Source organism: Callithrix jacchus, chromosome X (genome assembly GCF_049354715.1).
Source record: "Callithrix jacchus isolate 240 chromosome X, calJac240_pri, whole genome shotgun sequence".
NCBI classification, from domain to species: domain Eukaryota; kingdom Metazoa; phylum Chordata; class Mammalia; order Primates; family Cebidae; genus Callithrix; species Callithrix jacchus.
In genome coordinates, this window is record NC_133524.1 from 99397797 (window position 1) to 99405517 (window position 7721).

The following is a 7721-nucleotide window of genomic DNA, read 5'->3' on the forward strand; positions in this document are numbered from 1 at the left end:
CATTTTAACTGGGGTGAGATTATATCTCATTGTAGTTTTGATTTGCATTCCTCTAATGATCGATGATGTTGAGCACTTTTCAATATACCCATTTGCCATTTATATGTCTTCTTCTGGAAAATGTCTATTTAAATCTTTTGCCCATTTTAAAATCAGATTATTAGATTTTTTCCTATAGAGTTCTTTGAGCTCCTTATATAATCTGGTTATTAATACTTTGTCAGATGAGTAGTTTGCACATATTTTCTCCCATTCAGTGGGTTGTCTCTTCACTTTGTTGATTGTTTCCTTTGCTGTGTAGAAGCTTTTTAATTTGATGTGATCCTATCTATCCATTTTTCCTTTGGTTGTCTGTGCTTGTGGGTTATTATTCAAGAAATCTTTGTGCAGACCAATGTCCTGGAGGGTTTTTCAGAGTTTTTCACATCGAAGTTTCATAGTTTGAGGTCTTAGATTAAAGTTTCTAATCCATTTTGATTTGATTTTTGTATATAGTGAGAGATAGGATACTCGTTTCATTCTTCTACAGATGAATATCCAGTTTTCCCAGCACCATTTATTGAACAGACCATCTTTGCGCCAGTGTAAGCCCTTGGCACCTTTGTCAAAAATGAGTTCACTGTGGGTGTGTGGATTTGTTTCTGGGTTCTCTCTTCTATTCCATTGAGCTATGTGTCTGTTTTTATGCCAGTACAATGCTGTTTTGGCTAGTATAGCTCTGTAGTAAAGTTTGAAGTCAGGTAATGTGATTCCTCATGTTTTGTTCTTTTTGCTTATGATAGGCTTGGCTATTCGGGGTCTTTTGTGGTTGCATATAAATTTTAGAATTGTTTTTTCTATTTATGTGAAGAATGTCATTGGTATTTCGGTAAGGACTGCATTGAATCTGTAGATTTCTTTGGGTAGTATGGACATTTTAACAATATTGATTTTTTCCAATCCATGAACATAGAGTATTTTTAAATTTTTGGCGTCCTTTTCAATTCCTTTCATCAATGTTTTATAGTTTTCATTATAGAAATGTTTTACTCCTTTGGTTAAATTTATTCCTAGGCATTTTATGTGTAGCTCTTGTAATTGGGATTACTTTTTTGTATTTTTTCCAAATTGTTCTCTGTTGGCATACAGAAATGCTACTAATTTTTGTGTGTTGATTTTTAATCCTGCAACTTTACTGAGTTTATCAGCTCTAATAGTTTTCTTGTGGAGTCTTCAGGTTTTTCCAAATGTAAGATTATATCATCTGCAAACAAGGATAATTTGACTTCTTCCTTTGCAATTTGGATGCCCTTTATTTGTTTCTCTTGTCTGATTGCTCTGTCTAGGACTTCCAGTACTATGTTGAATAACAGTGGTGAAAATGGACATGGCATCCTTGTCTTGTTGCAGTTCTTACAAGAAAGGCTTTCGGTTTTTCATCATTCAGTGTGATACTAGCTATAGGGCTTTTATTATGTTGAGGTATGTTCCTTCTATATCCAGTTTTTTTGCAGGACTTTTAACATGAAGGGATGTCGAATTTTATCACATGCTTTTTCAGCATCAATTGAAATGATCACAAGGTTTTTGTGCTTCATTCTGTTAATATGATGTATCATAATGATGGATTTGTGTATGTTGAACCATCTTTGCATCCCTGGAATAAATCCCACTTGGATGTGATGAATGATCTTTTTAATGTATTGTTCAATTTGGTTTGCTAGTATTTTGTTAAGGTTTTTTTGTATCAATATTCATCAGAGATATTGACTTGTAGTTTTCTTTTTTTGATTTGTCTTTTGTCTGGTTTTGGTATCAAGGTAATACTGGCTTTGTAGAATGAGTTTGGAAGTAGTTCCCCTTCTAGTTTTGGAATAGTTTCCATAGAATTTGTGTGATGAAGTTTCACCATATTGGCCAGACTGGTCTTGAACTCCTGATCTCAAGTGATCTGCTCGCCTCAGCCTCCCAAAGTGCTGGGATTACAGGCGTGAGCAGCCACGCCTGGCCCTCCTGCTCGGATTTCCATTGTGATTGCACTGAATCTGAAGATCACTTGGGAAACAAGAACTGACATCTTAACAATATTGAGTCTCCTCAAAAATATCCATAAATAATTATATATTTCTACATTTAGTTATTTTTTTTCTATTTGCTTTGAGTTCAATGTCCTTTTATTCTCTAGCTTTTGTGCATAAAAATGTCATCGATTTTAGACCTCTCTTCTTTTCTACTATAAGCATTTAAAACTACAGATTTATTCCTAAACACCATTTTAACAGCATCTCCAAAATTTGATATGTTATCATTGTGTTAGAAATATTTCTATTTTTGTCTGTAATGTATTTATTTATTTATTTGACCTATGGATTATTTACAATATTTGTGGCTTTTTCTAGGTATTTAATGTTTCTGGTTTTTAATTAAGTACACTTTTTGTATTAAGAGTACACACTCTGTAAGTCTTATACAAGTGAATCCAGATAATATGAAAATGCACTCTGGTTAGAGAGGGAAAAAGTTTTCATGATTAATTTGAATTTAAAGTTAAGCTAACAAAATAAGTTATCTTTTCCTATTTGTTCCTTTAAAGTGGTAAGCCCTACTATTGGCTGAAACATTATTCTGGATGTTTCTGTGAGGGTGTTTTCTGGATGAGATTAACATTTGCATTGGTGGACTTTGAGTAAAGCAGATTGCTCTCTATAATGTGAATGGACCTCATCCAATCAGTTGAGAGCCTTAATAGAAATAAAGACTGATCTCCCCTGAGCAGAGAGGATTCTGCTGGTGAACAGCCTTCAGACTGGCACTGCAACATCAGCTCTCCTTGGGTCTGCAGCCTACATGCCTACCCTGCAGATTTTGGGCTTTTCTATTCTCTAGCTTTTGTGCATAAAAATTTAATCGATTTTAGTCTCCATTTAGTCAATCTCCATAATTGCATGAATCTACTCCATGAGCCTACATGCGTGCACACATGCGTGCACACTCATACATACACACACAGTCTCTCTCTCTCTCTCAGTCTCTCTCTCTCTCTCTCTCTCTCACCCTATTGGTTCTATTTCTCTGGAGAACCTTGACTAATTCAGACATCTAGCTGTGAAAACCATAGACAAGAGAGCCCCTTTGTCCCCTTCCCCTAATTCTCCAAATGACTTCAGTGGCCACCTTTAAAATATGTGTTTTAAATATTCATATTTTACTAATTTTAAACATTGTATTTCAAATTGTGCCAGTATCCTGCACACTTTGAGTTACCTGTGAGTACTGACTCACTCAGCATCTATATTCTTACATAGTTGATAACCACCAGGAGCTGCTAAGAAGCCCAGGTAGAAATCCCACAGAAACTGGCTAATAACTGAGCCAAATGGCCATGGAGGAGACAACACAGGCAGACAATCTGTGTGTAACGTAGACAAGCATCAGATTTCTCACGTGTTAAATGTAGAAAAGAATCTTTGCCTTATAGGCTGATGAGGGGTTACATGGGATAGTGCACTGGCTTATGCACCTAGCCTGTGCTTGGCACATAGCAGAAAACCACCAAAGCTGAGGTTCTCAGAGGTCTCTAGAGGGCAAATATCATGTCCTTATGGGTATCCTTCCCATCTACCCATCCACTCAAAATTGACACAGATCAGTGGACATACAATCAATTATTGTGACCGCCTTTCATTGAGTTCCACAGGTGTAAGGACCTATCATTTGTCTAATTCCATTACCAAACACGTTTAGGGATAAACATGTTTGACGGTGTGGTATATATTTTCATGTATTTGGTATTATTTTTGTATTCTTTTTATCATGAACAATGTATCTTGGCAATATTTTACATTAGACATGTTAGATACACGTGATCTTTTTAAATGGCTACATAATCTATTATAAGGATAACTTCATTTTATTGGCCATAGACGAACATTTTGATTGTTTTTAGTTTTTCTTTTTCCTTTTCTAAAATAAGCTTGCTTTTCGCCAACAAAGAGTGTGCAAAGATCAGGTACTGAATATATCTTTGCCACCTTATACCATTGTTTTTTAGGATCTTCCCTATAAGTTCCTTAGGTAAATCCTTAGATGTGCTAGATTTGCCTTCAGAATTATAACACCATTTTCTACCCCCAATAACAGTATAGAGAACTTCCTATTCATCCAAACCCACATAAAACTTGTATTTTCATATTCATATATTCTAATTTTTCAATATATTTTCTTACCTTATCAGTAAGTTAACCTTTCTTTTATTATTTATTCTTAGCTTATTATTGTTTCTTTTTTATGTCTAAATGTTTAATTCATTCAGATCCCTTTTTAGGATCAGGAAAATTTATATTATTCTAATGTATTAACCAGTTATCTCGACATCAAAGTATTTCCTTTACTGTTAAATTGTGAACTATAACACATCTATTAAAAAGTGCATTAATCATAAACAAATAATTATAAAATAAACATCCAGGTAACATACAACCAAACTCAGGTCAAGAAATAGAACTTTGCAAGCACCTGTAACCCCTCGGGTGATTTTTTTACTAATTACAAAATACTGCCTTCTTCCCAGAGGTAACCATTACAGTAATTATTTCCTAACATTTACGGTTATTATTTCCTTGTTCTTCTTTAGAGTTTTACCACCTATGAATGCCCTTCCAACCATTTACTTTTGCTTGCAGTTTAACTTTATGTAAATTTAATCATACTGCTTTTGGCCTTTGTACTACTCAAATTATGTCAGTTAAGCACATCCATGTTTTTTGTATAGATCTATTTCATTCTTATTTCCATTTACTGTATCACTGCATGAATGTAACATGTTTATTCATTCTCATCTTTATGGATATTATTTTCCAATTTTTGGTTATCTACAAATAATATTTCCATTAACATTCAAATACATCTCTGATGGGTATTTATTAGAAGGTGGATTACTAGGTTATAAGTATCCGTATCTTCACCTTTAATAGATAATGCCAAAATGCTTTGAAAGTGATTGCATCATTTACACTCCCATCAGAACATTTTTTTCTGGATACTAGTTCTTTGTGAGTTATATCTGAAATATATTCAAAAGTAGTTTAGAAAAATAAAACAAAACCTGAGTGTATCCACCTTTATGCTATAACAATTTTCAATTTATGATAAACCTGTTTTTATTCCCACCCACTCCTTTCCTACCATATTATTTCAAAGGAAATTCCAGACAGCATATATTTTCATCTGTTGATATATCAGTATGTATATCTAAAATATGAAGTCTTTTTAAATTTAGCCACAATATCATTATTACACCTAAAAATAACTCCTTAATATCGAATATCTATTCAGTGTTCAAATTTTCATTTGTCCCATAAATTATCATGGTTTCTTTTGTTGCATTTGTTTCAGTGAAGGTTCAACACACTTTGCCCTTGCTTGATATGTCTCTTAATTCTCTTTTAATCCAAAGGTTTCCCATTCATTTTTATAAAATATGTTTTTATTATGGTAAAACATACATAACTTAAAATTTACCATTTTAGCCATTTTTAAGTGTATGGTTTAATGGATTAAGTACATTCACATTGTTGTGCAACCATCACTACTATCCATCTCCAGAACTTTTTCACATTCCCAAGCTGAAACTCTATACCCATTAAATGATAACCCCCCACTTTTTGCTTCCCCCAGCTTCTGGCAACCACTGTTCTACTTTCTGTCTCTATGAATTTGACTACTCTAGGTACTTCATATAAGTGGAAACATAAAATATCAATCCTTTTCTGTCTGGCTTATTTCACTGAACATAATGTCTTCAAGATTTGTCTATGTTGTAGGATGTATCAGAATTTATTTCCTTTTTAAGACTTTTAATATCCCATTGTATGTATATACCACACTTCATTTATTCATTCATCTGTCCATGGACATTTCTTGCTCTGAAATCTACTGTGCTCACATTAATCTAACCATTCCATCTTTCTTATGATTCATGTTTTCATACTATTTCATTTTTCATTCTTTTACTATTAACCAATATATGTCTTTAAGTGTTTCTCCAGAAAACCAAATACCACACATTCTTGCTTCTAAGTAGGAGTTAAACATTGAATACATATGAACACAAAGAAAGGAACAACAGACACTAGGGCCTACTTGAGGGTGGAGAGTGAGAAGAGGGTGAGGATGGAAAAACTACCTATCTGGTACTATGCTTATTAACCTGGGTGATGAAACAATCTATACACCAAACTCCTGTGACATGCAATTTATCTATATAAAAAACCTGCATGTGTACTGATGGACCTAAAATAAAAGTTAAAAAAAAAAGAAAACATGTTTCTTATAAAAAGTAAAGAAGTGGTTTGGCATTTTTACTCAATCTGTCAATCTCTCTTTTAGTCAGTGTTTTTCAGAAAGACAGAACTGATAGAATATATAAGGAAATATATGAAAAGGGATGTATTAGGGGAATTGGCTTACTTGATTGTGGAGGCAGAGAAGTCCTACAATAGACTGTCTGCAAGCTGGAGAATGAGTAAAGCTGATAATGTGGCTCAATCCAATTCTGAAGACCTCAGAACCAAGGAATCCAATGGTGTAATTATCAGTTTGAGGCCAAAGGCCTGAGAGCCCCAGGTGAGGTGTGTGGTAAGGGTGGCAGGGGGTGGCTGCTGGTGTGGTTCCTGGAGTCGAAAGGCCACAGAACCTGGAGTTATGGTGTCCAAGGGCAGGAGAAGAAGATTGTCCTGGCTCCAGTAGAGAAATGGTGAAAATTCACCTTTCCTCCACCTTTTTGTTCCATTTGCTCCTTTAGCTGATTAGATGGTGCCCAGCCACCTTGAAGGCAGATCTTCCCCCAACTCACATGTAAATCCCCTCTGGAAATACCCTCACAGAGACACCTGAAGAGGCCCAATCATTTTAATAAAAAGCAAAATCACCTAGGTTTCCCCTTGAGCAGGAGAGAGACTGGCTCAGTCCCCACTGAAGCACTGAGAATAAATAATGCTTTATCAGCTATCTGAGTAACCCTTAATCTAGTCAAGCTGACACCCAAAATCAACCACTACACTCTCTTTTTTTAGGTGGCATGCTTAGGAAATTAGTATTTGATGTAATGAGTAATACAGTTGGATTTAAAACTAGTATTTTGCTATTTGTTTGCAGATGTTCCATCTTTTTATTGATCCTTTTTACCCTTTTCTCCTGCCTTTTTAATAATTAATTGAGATGTGAGGAGCTAGATATCAGCAAAATGGCAGAACAGGACTTTCCTGCACTCAACCTCCCACAGAAACATCAATTTGAACAACTATCTGGGCACAAAAATACTTTCACAAGAGCTAAAGAAAACAGTTGCCAGATTATAGCACCTGGGTATAGAATAGAAATAAGAAAAAATACATTGAAAAGGATAGGAAGGATAGTTTTACATTACCCACATCACCCCTTCCTGAACCCCACGCTGCAGAGCTTGGAGCTACCATTCACTTGGGGAAGGAGAGGGAAGTGAACACCAGACTTTTTCTTGGATCCCAACACTAGGCCTATCCCAGTAATACCCAGCACTGGACAGGCCCCCATGGTCCCAGACTCTAGGTCAGTACCTGCAGACCAAGCCTCCAGGTCTGCTTTAGCACTAGTCTGGATCCCACAGCCCCAGGTTCCAGGCCTGCTCTAAAAACTCAATGACTAGGCCTGCCCCACTGTCAAATTGACCCCCTGGGCTGCAGAGGTTCAGCCTCACCCCCCCA